Consider the following 13,556-nt stretch of genomic DNA (forward strand, 5'->3'; position numbering starts at 1 on the left):
GATCATAAAATTTTCACGATCAACGTTTCGCCTAACAATTTTCTCTTTTTTAATATACGATCACGTATATTAATCATTTAATATATAAACGGGTTGGCAAAAGCATTATTTTTTGTCACCATATTTATATATACCTAAGTATAAAACGCTTAAACGCGTTAGATACCTTTACCTACTTAAAATTATTTAACGAGAAAGCAAATAATTTTCATAGATTTTTACTAGTGACACGCGATGAAACGTAAATGATATCTGATAATGTAAAGTCGTCGTAATGTTACAATTATTATGCCGTTACGCCTGTAATTTCGGTGAAAATGATACAAAAAAAAAAAAGGATCATCATCAACGTCGATCGTGATTTCAATTGAGAAATAAATTTTGCAATTTTTCTAACAACCCAGATTTACTTTATTACGTAATATAATTGACAAAAATTTAATTGCCCTAAGGGGTGAAAAAAAAAAGAAATAAAGATAGAAAAATATTTACTCGAAGATTATAACAATAACAATAATAATAATAGTAATAATCGATTGGACAATAATAAAAAAAAAAAAAAAAAAAAAAAAAGGAAAGAAAGAAAAAAAGAAAAGGAAGACTGAAGGAACGTGTATCTGTGTAAACAAATAAATAAGCAGAGAAGTAAGAAAAGTTGAGGCATTATTTAAATGAGAAATTGACGTTTTCTTAAGCGATTACCCGTAACGAAGGCACTTAAATCAAATCGTGAGAGATCCAAGGTGATAGGTGAGATCGCGAGGGTGAGCTGCAAAAGGGGAGGGTAGGGATGAGGGGGGAGACGCGTGCGCGCGCACGGACGCGATTCCTCGAGCAATTCCCTCGTGGCAGCTCGTAAAAGGCGATTTGTCTTTGCCCCATCCCATTAACGCGCGTTAAACGTTTTATCTAATTATATCGGATCAGATCGTAACAGGAGATTGTATACGTATGTATATACACGAGCACTACGTGGTAATTATCTTGAAAGAGTTCGAACTATCTCCACGAGAAAGGAAGAGAGAGAGAAAGAGAAAGAGAGAGAGAGAGAGAGAGAGAGAAAGAGAGATAGAGAAAGAGAAAAAGAGAGAGATAGACAGTTAGTCTTTCTTGCGTGGAATTTAAATCGACAAAGAAGAGAAGCGAGAAATTAAACGATTTTAAGGCCACAGGGACGACATTCAGGTTAAGATCGTGAGCCCATTTCGTTTCTATAAACGTTAACGAGCGTGCAGTCAATATCGTATGAGTATGTGTATGTAAGAGAAAGAGAGAGAGAGAAGGAGCGAGAGAGAGAGAAAAGAGATAAAAAAAAAAAGAGAAAGAAAATAAAGAAAGTCGCATTTAAGTTTTAATAGCATTTTACAAAGACGACGTTTCAAGGTAGAAATATACGAAGAGCTTTTTAACTCCCACCGAAATTTCTTCTCTTATTTATCTGACAAATTTAAAAAATAGTATATATATATATTTATATTTATATTTATATTTATATGCATGGAAATAATATTATAGGTAAAGTAGTAGTATAATATTTTTTTAAACCGAGAAATTCTTTTTTACCTCATAATACGATTTATGGAAGTTTTATTGCATAATAAATAATAACGATTCAGCGTCGAGTCTCGAACTTGGCCTACCGTAAACTAAGCGAATTATCGGAGTCTGTTTTAAGAGCCGTGGCGTTACGAGCGCTAAGAAAAAGAACAAGAGAGAAAGAGAGAGAGAGAGAGAGAGAGAGAGAGAGAGAGAGATGCTCAGTTTTATTAATGACCACGGTATCTACCTTTACCTAAGAGATTGTACCAGCTTTAACGTGTATCTCTAGTTACTTATACCGAGCACAAAGCGATCGTTAGAACCAATGCCGGCGCGAATTCATGTTAAAAACAATAATAGAGATAGCCGCTATAAATAAGAGTAATGTATCTATCTATCAATATATCGTGAAACGCCACGACCATGTTCGGTTGCCACTATCCAATTGGAACGTTAGTCATTCTAAACGGGACGGTAAGGGGTATAGGAGGGAAAGAAAGAGAGAAGGGAAGAGATATAGGTATTATCTCTTTCACACAATAGGCATTCATATATCTATTTACGTATATATATATATATATATATATATATATATATACGCGAGAAACAATAACGAGAATCATTTTGTCCGCCCATTTAAAATGGGAATAGAAAATAAAAAATGGATTTTACGAGAAACTCATTTTCATTTCGTCGAATAAGCATCTGTCGTGTTTACGTCGTGTTCGGCGAGTTAAGAAAAGAAATAAATATAAAGAAAAAGAAAAGAAAAAAAAAAAAAGAAATAATAAAAAAACATTTCGCGAAATCTTTACAGCATATAGTATATATAAAAACAAATTTTCATAGTAAAAGAAAAGAATATAGAGAGATGAAGGAGAGAAAGAGAGAGAGAGAGAGAGAGAGAGAGAGAAGGAGAGAGTGAAAAAGAATCAGAAAATAAAAAAAAAGAAGAAGATTGGTAAGGCAAAAAGTATTTATCGAATGAAGTCGTCCATCTTAAACGTCAAGAATCAATCAGTGCTCTCTCTCTCTCTCTCTCTCTATATATATATATATATATATATATATATATATATAGAGAGAGAGAGAGAGAGAGAGAGAGAGAGAGAAAGAGAGAGAGAGAGATATATATATATCGTGGTTCATCTTTCTCCTTTTGTCAAGATACACGACCCGTAGAAAACTCGCGTCATAAACAACCTCGACGGCAGTCGAAAGTTCTACTTGATAGAAGTAACCAAGAGATTCGTTAGAGTGGACACCGAATATCAGTGAACCGGTAGAGTTGAGAGAAACGTAGGCAGCACTTTGAAAAAGATAAAAAGGACGTTTGTGGGAAGAGAAGATAAGTCGTCGATAAGTCTTTAGCTCCTACGTGGATCGATTACTTTTTTTCTGTCTTGTCAAAAGGAGGAGAAGGAGTAGGGGAAAGAAAGAGAGAAGGAAAGAGAAAAAGAGAGAGAGAAAGAAAGAGAGAGAGAGAGAGAGAGAGAGAGAGAGAGAGGACCGATCATTATTCCCCGAACGCGATTTGTAAACGGGTTCTATTTATGGCACTGCAAACTCTATAATCAGCCGGGCACAGGGCCGACGACTTATTTAGAATAATTAATACGAGGCCGAGCTTATGAACCGGTCACCGACCAATCACATGTTTCGTTACCCTACCACAATACCGTGTCTGAGGGGAAACAGTAGGCGTGACTTAATATTAACCACGCCCACCGCCGCCTCTCTCGACTCGCATGCAACTTTGCGTGCATCTATCTCTTCCTCTCTTTCCTTCTTTTTATCCTTCCCTTCCCTTCCCATCCCATCCCTTCTCAATCCTTCCCATCCCTTCCTTTCTATTCCCTTCTTTTTCCCTTCCCGTTCCTTTTTCTTCCTTTCAACGTCGTGCCTACATCGTTCTCGTTCGTCTCTCAGACTCTCAGACTCACTTTTTCCAGGGCAAAGACCAATGTTCTACTGAACGACGCGGAACCAAAGCAAAGAGATGGGATGCGAACGATGAACGAATTCTTCGCACTTCAGATAAAACTAACTCGTTTCGAAAGTGAAGGAAGTCATTTTTTATTAAGATCTTTTCTAAATTACACACACACACACACACAGAGAGAGATACACACGAAGAGAGAGAAAAAGAGAAAAAGCAACGTACAGAGACATACGTCGAGTTAATGTATTATGTCGATTTTAACGTATACTATAAACCATTGGATGATCTAATTCATTGATAAATATATTCGATAACTTTATATATTAATCGAGATAATTCATCTGAAAGAAAGGAAAGGTGACTTCATATTTTCCCTTTAATATATCATATTTAGTTCATGATCAAAGAGAGAAGGAACAATGGAAATTAATAGGATAAGAATGAAGGGTGTCCGACGGGAAGAGAGACCGTCGAAAGCCCAAAATTGAGAAGGTCTTTTATGACACACCCTCAACACAAATGGATATGCGTACAACGATGATATTCCCCTAATCCAGTTTATAAACACTATCTGACCACACCCACTCTCCCAAGAATATACTACAAGGGTGCTCACTCGTTCAACCCTCGATAACACCCAACATCGTAGGGAATGTTTTCAACAATCCCTATATTTTGTGATACTACGATACTCTCCTATACGTTTTCTTTCTCCATTCGTGTTTCTCCCTCTCTCTCTCTCTCTCTCTCTCTCTCTCTCTCTCTCTCTCTCTTTCTCTATCTCTCTCTCTTTCTATTCGTGGAGAAGAGTACGGAGTTGGTAGGTAGGTATATTTATACGTCGTCGCGAGGGCGAGCTGAGATAATGTACACCCGGTACATGCGAAGATAATCGCACCCCAGGGAACTTCGGGCGTGCTCGCTTATGAACCGTTCTAACACGATGGGGAACCGCAAAGCGTTCCGCGTGTACTGATTTATCGGTACTGGGGTGATAAACGAGGCGAGTTCATCACGTGAGACGCGCGGAAACTCTTTACACATTTTAGCCGGCTTTTAGCTGTGAAAATTTCCAAAGGAATTCTTCCGTCGTTTATATATCTTCGACCATATCACATCATAACAATTACAAACGATCAGAAAATATCTACTATCCGAACTTGTATGATTTTCTTTCATTTTTCTTTTTTCTTTTTTCTTTTTTTTTTTCTCTCTTCCTCTTCTTCTTCTCTTCTTCTTCTTCCTTTCTTTTCCTCGTTAAACAGACTTTGGAAATAATATTAAATACGTAGATATTGGAAAAAAAAAGTGTTCGATCGTAACAAATCGAATTTTATTTCGTTATACGTTATGTAATAAATTTGAAGAAAAAAGAAAGTAAAAAAAAGAAAGAAAAGAAAAAAAGAAAAGAGAAAGAAAAAGAAAAAGAGAAGAATCGAACGAGTTAACACAGACATCTTTGAAAAATTTGTTCATTCGATCGATAAATATACGATATACATTGGTCATCTTCTTCTTTACAGATACATTTTACGGATATACGTACGTGTTTCTGTTTGTGTATATCTGTTTTGGTTTAAACGGGGATGCTCGTTACGTTCTTGAGTACGGTGATATCCGCATTCATTAGAATATAAGACGAGGTCCATAGGGAGAACGGAAAGGTTTGTCCACGTGGGCAACGCGCCATATTCGGATTTGAACGAAGGTGGTGGATCACGCGGAACACGCACCACCGTCCGTCCCTTCTTATCCCGAACTACCAGCCGTGCGGTGCGGATTTACATGTATGCTAAAATGACCGGGCGTTCTCCGATTTAAGACCAGTTCGCGTTACAATACCTTAAGCGGTATCGTACAATCAAACACGGCCTTACGTTTATCCCCACTCTTTGGTCAAAGAGAAAGAAAGAAAGAAAGAAAGAAAGAAAAAAAAGAAAAAGAAGAAATAAATAAAGAAATAAAGAAATAAAGGTAGGAGGAGGAGGTGGATGAAAGAATGAGAGTCGCGAGCACACGCGAGAAATATCATATTTTCTAGTCGATCGTAAATTCGAATACACTACACACACACACACACACACACAGAGAGAGAGAGAGAGAGAGAGAGAGAGAAAGAGATATCTTACGTATTTTGCATAACTCGACGAGTAATTTATTCCCGAGCGATAAATATAGCTATTTCTTGGCGCATCTTTATTCGCACGATTTGTCTTCGGGAATACAGTCATTAGACGATTAGAAGACGATGGAATCCCGTCGATCCTGTTCGATCGACGGATCGTTATAATATTTCTCTCATCGAGATGATAGAGAAATAAAAAAAAAATATATATATATATATATATATATATGTATGTATGTATAGATATAGATATATCTGTCTTACGAGAACGATCGGTTTCTTTTCGAAATAATTTTTTTTCCTTTTTCTTTTTTTTTTTCGTGTTTCCTTTCTCTTACAATTCAATTACTAGCTCCTTACGACTCTTTCTCTTGTTATTGTTATAATATTTTTTTTTCTTTTTCTTTTCTTTTTTTTTCGTTTAAAAAAAAATCGATGAAAAGAGATCTACATCATCTATCACGATAGAAATGACATTCGCGATTGAAGATCGTTTTAAGAACGAAAAATGACTTGGCTTGTATGGTCCGAGGTCGTCTCTCCTTTACCGTGACGAAATCGTAGGGCATCGTTTAACAGGTATCTTCTTCTATCCTATCCCACTTCCTCCCCTTCTCGACCTTTTCCCAAGTAATAATAATAATCCAGACGGAACGAATCATGTTTTCGAAACATGGATATCTATACATTTTTCACGATTCTCGATTATCCTACAATAGGGAAAGGAAAAATTCGCCGACACCCAACACCTGCGTATCCTTGTTAACGATCATTGAAACGAATTTCTTCTTTTCCTCCATCTCGATCCCTACCACAAAATTCAAAAATTCATTTAATATTTTAACTTGGCAAGGTTTTCCTTTAATCTCCCACTTTTTTCTCCTTTTCCTCTTTTCTTTTTTCTTTTTTTTCTTTTCTTCTTTTTTTTTTCTTCGTTCTGGATTTCTAATGGAAAATTATACGGTGGATGAAAAAATAGTGAAAGAAAGAGAGAAAAAAGGGGGAGAGAGAGAGAGAGAGAGAGAAAGATCTCATAAAAATTATCACTTATCCTTTATTTCGTTACAATCGAGCATAAGAAAATTTTCAATGATTTTCAATATACGTAGAATTAAATCGACGATTTAATTTCGTTGTAAATTTTTTTTGTTCTCTTTCCCCCTTACTTTCTTCCTTTTTTCTCCTTCTTTCTTTTTTCCTTCTTTCCCCGTTTTTTTTTTCTTTCTTTCTTTCTTTCTTTCCTTTTTTATTTTGTCTCGTCGTTTTCTCCTTCGAGAAAAAAAAGAAAAAAAAAGAACAGTTCACAGTATGTACTCGATTAGATATACGACAAGGGCACCTTTTTAACGGGCACGATTCGAGATCGTTAAAGCGTCGACGTGGTCCATTCAAAGCCCAAGGATATTTTCGATTCTTTGGCGTCGATCCGCAAGGGAATTCGTCGTTCCCGTTTCTTCTGAGTTTGAGCGACACGCGTATAAAGCCGATCGCTGTTACAGCATTGTTCGCTGCGGTAAGGGTTCCTACGGGTTTTACAAGCAGAGCCAACTGGATATCGTGTTAGAAGGAGAAGGGTTTGTTTATACTGTTGCCTTACGGGAGGGGCAGGGGAGAAAAGGGGGGGGGATCTCTCTCTCTCTCTCTCTCTCTCTCTCTCTTTCCCTCTTTCTCATTGTTCGGTGTGACCAATTGTTTGCTACTCGTCAAGGTTCCTTCAAAGATCCTAACAGACTACTTTTCTTTCTTCCATGAAATTCTAAGAACAATTATAGATCAATTTATAATTCTATAAAATGACATTATTTTTATTATTTTAATTTACATATAATATCCTTATAGATATTATCGTACAAATTGTCAACAAATTTATTTGTACATTTTCAAGGATCGTTCGTTCGTTTAAAATTCATACGACTAATGTACGTCATTGTAAATGAACGAAAGTAATTTTATTATATAGACGTAACGTAAAGACTTGACTCCTTTAAGGAATAATATTGTTCATTTTTATGAAACGTCAAACTACGTAAACGTCTTACCATGATGAATTTGTATGTTTCTCTTTCAACGATAATCCCCAATGATAATCACAATCTATTGAATTTTAATCTTATTTTCTTTCTTGGTTGAAACGACACTTTTCCGAAATATTATAAAGATCGTCGTCCAATGGTTTAGTTTCAGGTAGCTACTAACAGGTATACAAGAAGTCTTCTTCTTTGCCTCGTCGTTTGGATGCAAGACGCAGGGGTCCGTTATCCTACCGAGATAATCTGATTTCCCGTGACTGAGATGTCAAAACTGTGTCGTCCTTGACAGCTCGAGGCACCGAAGTTAAGCGAGACTTCTTGTTCAATGTATTTCAAGGAAAAAAAATGACTAGGAGATTTTAATAGAGAAAGGAAAAGAAAGAAAAAAAAAAAAAAAAAAAAAAAAAAAAAAGGAAAAAATGACTTTCTCTTCTTTTCTAAAATGATCGTAGGAAAGATCGAAAGGTGATAGAAAATGTATTTGTAAGAAAAAAATTCGCAGTAATTTGCATTTCTTAGGTATTATCATGTACGACGAGTTTTGTCTTTCCTTTTTTTTTTTTCGTTTTAAGCTTAAAAAAAATTAAATAAATAAATAAGGGAAGCATATTTTTATTTTCTCTTTTTTTTTCTCTTTTTTTCCCCCTCTTCAAAAATGACAATAGAAAAATCGAAAAGAAGAAGAGAAGTCTTCTGTTTCTTCTTTTTTTTTTCTTTTTTTGTATACTTTTTTACATCAAAAAAAAAAAAAAAAAAAGATAACAGAATATACACACGTTTTAATACGCGCGATTAAAACTATTAAAGGAAGAAACATTCGTATATATCCTAGAATCCTATTTGCGATTTTCATTCTTAATCCCTTCTTCGCAAATACGACCCTTGGCTACTTATTCTCCCATAGAGGGATGATCCGGCTTAAAAAGTCATAAGTCGTGTTTACATTTAACAACAAGCGTACCATGGAAAGACGATCGTTATAATAGGTTGGAATTACAGAAAAAGCTTTGCCTTTACTATTTTCATCTTTTCGTCTACTCTAACTCTCTCGTCTCTGCGTAGAATTCACTTCGTAGAATTCCATTCTAATCCCTCTCTCTCTCTCTCTCTCTCTCTCTCTCTCTCTCTCTCTCTCTCTCGCTCCTTTCCATCTTCTTTTTCTCTTTAACAAAACGTATCTCTTTTAAAACGAATACAATGATTTAAGAACGAAACGCAACAGATCTATATTTGCTATTAAAAATGAAATATGACAAAACGATATTATCCCCTGAAGCGATTTTTAACGACGCTCAAGAAGCGATTAAACGTCAAACGAACAACATTTTCACCTGTCGACGAGCAAAATGATATCTTACGAATTGAACGTCCATAATGGTGTGGAAGGAAACGTTTAAATTGTTTTTCAGAAAAAAATCTTTACTTTCGAAATATCAACAGCGTTCCATTCGTTAGTTTAAGTGTTCTTCAAAAAAAAGACAAAAAAAAAGGGGGGGGGAAAGAACAAAAGGAATGAAGAAGAAGAGAAGGGAATAAAAAAAATATAATTAACCAACGTAAATGAAAAAAAAAAAAAAAAAGAAAAGAAAAGAAAAAAAAGTCATTTGTACAACACGATATACATATACATATATATATATGTATGTATGTATGTATGTACGTATGTATATAATCCTTAAAGACTCTTCTTCCTATCCTAACCATTATTCCTTTTCCATTTCTGATTTAACTTTGAGAAATAATAAAGATAGTTAAAAATTACATGGTTTGGCTTAAGATCATTCTATAGGATGGACATCTCTCTATATTTTATGATCGCTCCTCTCTTCTCCATTACGTTAACACGATGCTCGCGAGTATGTAAAAAGTTGATGGTCCAAAGGTTAAAAGGAATATGCGAGGACCCACAAGACGGTGCCACAGGTGACGGCATTAAACGTTCAAGGGAGATCGCAAGCCACTCAAAGAGAGAAAGAAATAAATAGAAAGAGAGAGAGAGAGAGAGAAAGAGAGAGAGAAAGAGAGAGAGAGAGAGAGAGAGAGAAAGGGAACATTCCATATAACGCCATGTATGACGCAGATTATCATGCGCGTTAATACAGGCGTGACGCTCGAAATGAGCCTTCGAGAGAAGGCATCGTCTCTCTTTTTCTTCCTTTCCCTCTCCCTGACCCCCATTCCCCCGTCACCCTCTCCTTTTATCCCCTACCCCTTTCGTATATATCCCAAGTGGATATCAAATTTCTCTTCTCCCGTGGGACTTTTATTGCGCCACGTTAACGTAGAGTTGAATCGAGATGAACGGACACCGAACTACATTCTGGAATTTGTTGGCTCGTCACATTTGTTTTTTTGTTTTTTTTTTTTGTTTTCTTTTTTTCTTTTTTTGTTTTTTTGTTTTTCTCTTCTTCTTCTTCTTCTTCTTCTTCTTTTTATTCTTTTTCTTCTCGACATGATGATCGAGCAAAATGAAAAGGAAATAAAAATGGAATAAAAAAAAATTAAGAGAACAAAAAAAAAGAAAAAAGGAAAAAATTCGAACGAACGATACGAAAGAAAATTATGAAACATTTTATAACCGGTTATCATTTAATAGTTCGAAAATTTTGACGAAAGAAGAAAAGAGAAGTAAAGGAATAAATCGTACGATCGTCGTGAATTTTCAAAAATCATAAAAGATAATAGGTTGACGGGCTAGGGGAGGAAGAAGCTTAGGGAAGAAGAACCGACGGATTGTAATGATCGAATTCAAAAGTTTCTAGATGATTTAACGAAACAAATAAATAAATAAATGAAAAAAAAAAAAAAAAAAAAAAAGAAAAAAAAGTCATCATCGATCATACCATATCAAGAGGGAAATTTTCTTTTTTCTTAATCCAATTTTTTTCTTTTTTTTTATTGTTTGTTTTTTTTTTTTCTTTTCTCTCAATTTTCTATCGGATCTAATTAAACTACAAGCTCTCTATAGAGATAGAAATTTTCATCCTAGCCATCGTATTCCTCTTTTATTTTCTTTTTTTTTTCTTGTTTTATCTCTTTACTCGTTTTCTTTTTTCCTCTTTCCTTTTCTTTTGCTCCTTTATTTCTTGTTCTTTTTCTCTATTTTTTTTTTCTTCTTCTTCTCTTTTTTTCTTTAAAGCAAGTCAAACAAGCAAGGATGGAAGGCTTATCGGATCGAGCAATGCACCCGATCGATCGTCTATAAATATGTATAGGTATACCTTACACGTACGCGTTCACCTTTCATCGAGCGATCTCGAATGGGCCTGAAATGGGTCAAAGGTGCGTACATCGTGAGAAGAGAAACTAGGAAGATCGTTATCGATGGAAATAGAAGTGATGAAAATTGAAAAGAGAACAAATGAGTTCGAGTACATTTTTTTACATCGACGAATAGATGTCGTTAACGAGGTTCTTTCGTTTCGATCCTTCGATTTCATCGTTCCTACGTTTTATCTTTCCTACGTTCGTTCGTTCGTTCGTTCGTTCGTTCGTTCAGTTTCGAAATTTCCAAGAATAAGTTACTCGGTAGCTCTTGCAGATTACCTAGTTCCAAATGCAAAGCCACGAACACGGACCTGGTTATTACGGTCTCCTCGAACACTTTCGTGATTTCATCTGTGCGCGAGACTCGGCTAAATTGCCTTCGAGAGATCGCTCTTAAATTCGCCGGAACGAACTGAAACGAGGACTTTTCCTTCTCTCTCTCTCTCTCTCTCTCTCTCTCTCTCTCTTTTTGTCTTTTTCTTTCTCTTTTTCTCTCTCTCTCTCTCTCTCTCTCTCTTTTTGTCTTTTTCTTTCTCTTTTTCTCTCTCTCTCTCTCTCTCTCTTTTTGTCTTTTTCTTTCTCTTTCTCTCTCTCTCTCTCTCTCTCTTTCTTTGCGTCTATCTGTCTGTCTCTTTCTATCTGTTTATCTCTTTCTGTCTGTCCGTTCGTCTCTCTTTCTATTATCAATTCTTTTAGTATCACGCCATCGAAATTCATAAGGAAATTGTTTCAATAACCTTGTCGCGTGTCGATGAGTCAGTGCCATAAGCTTTTGAGCTGACTTAAAATGGTTTCTTCTTTCTCCAATAATTCATGCCCCTCTTTCATATTTCATTATTTCTACCTTAATGTAATAGTTAAGCATATAATTTAGAAAGTACGTTTAGTCATGCGATATCGAGTCCGTAAGTATTAGTAATAGCTTTTGGTGTATACGAATGATCTAGGAATACGGAGACGGGGACGATGGGGGGGGGGTTGGGGTGAACGAAAGAAGAAAAAAAAAAGGAAGAAAAGAAAAAAAAAAGAAAAAAAAGAAAAAGTAGAAGAAGAAAATGAAAAGCCGACGAAAAAAAAAGAGAAAGTATTGAAAAAGAATAAAATAAAATGAGATAATAAAGTAAAGAAAAAGAAAAGAAAGAAAAAAAAAAAGGAAAACAAACTTTTGTCAAGATTTATAAGCATAGAAAGAGAAAAAAAGAAATATTTGCAGGGAGAAGATTACAAATGTTATTTACTCGAGATAAAGGGCATGTATTACGCGAAATTTCATTCTAAGTAAATATATCTATAAAAATTGAAAGTGTTTTGGGGTGTCCGTGGATTGAGAACCACTCGTCGACGTGTGTGGTCCGCTCTGGCGGCGAGGTGCCGACACTCGACGTTCCCCCTCTTCGTCCTCGTCGTCGTCGTCTTCTTCTTCTTCTTCTTCTTCTTCTTCTTCTTCTTCTTCTTCTTCTTCTTCTTCTTCTCCTACTTCTTCTTTCTCTTCTCCTCTTCCTCCACCTCCACCTCTTCCTACTCTTCTTCTTCTTCTTCTTCCTCCTTTCATTTTTTCTTGTTTTCTCTCCTCTGCCCTTCATTGTTAGTCTCTCTCTCTTTCTCTCTCTCTCTCTCTCTCACTCACTCTCTTTTTCTCTCTCTCTTGTTCTCTCTCTCTTTCCTCTTACAACAGCCTCTTCCATCCTTCGTCTCACGTAGAGAAGACCGTCTCGAACCCTTCTCACCCTCTCACAGCCCTCACCACCCTTTCGTTCGTTTCTTTTCGTTCCTCCTCGTCTCACGCGCGTCATTATACACCGGCGCTCGGCACGAATCTACTTTAGGAGGCCTCGCCGTGTCCTCCTCCGACTACTCGCGGAGGACACGATGCCCTCTCTGTGGCCCTCTCTCATTGGTTCGGCTTATTACCGGCTCCTCTAATCCTATCCTTCTTCCTCTCGTTAGTCGGCCCTTCCCTTCTCCGTCCTTTTCTCTTTCTCTCTTTCTTTCTCTCTCTCTCTCTCTCTCTCTCTCTCATTCTTTCTCTCTTTCTCTCTCGTTTGCGAGCTCAGGTGCTTCGTGTCGTATCTCGACGCTCGAACGATCGGCTTCTGGATTGCTCTCCGAGTCGGCCTTTAGCCTCAGGAACTTAGAAACTAACTTATGCACATATACTATATAACTATAGCTATATAGTATATGTATATATATATATATATATATATATATGCACACCCTATTCTCTCTACCTTTATTTCCCTCCCTCCCTCTCTCTCTCTCTCTCTCTTTCTCTCTCTCTCTCTCTCTCTCACTCTCATTCTTATGTTCGAGAATATCCTTCGTCCTTTCTTGAATATTAAAACGATATTAATAATGTGCCAAAATAGCGTTAAAGAGAAAAAAAAGTAAAAGAGGATGATTCGAACACGATAAAAGGATTTAAAATTTATATAAATTTTCCATGTAAAAGATATGATGTTAGATCGAAAAGATTAGATAAAAGAATAATTAATTAACTGACAAAGAAAAGGTCAAACCTTTAGATAGATGGATATCATCGATTTGAATAGGCACGATCAAGGAATCTCATTGAATCTAAAACTCGAACATTTAAATCCGTTCAGATAAATGATTAGAGAGTTGAACCTAAGCTCCCTGTTAGCTTGGATCC

The sequence above is a fragment of the Vespa mandarinia genome, chromosome 3 (genome assembly GCF_050613455.1).
Source record: "Vespa mandarinia isolate Hongniang chromosome 3, ASM5061345v1, whole genome shotgun sequence".
Taxonomy (NCBI): Eukaryota; Metazoa; Arthropoda; class Insecta; order Hymenoptera; family Vespidae; genus Vespa; species Vespa mandarinia.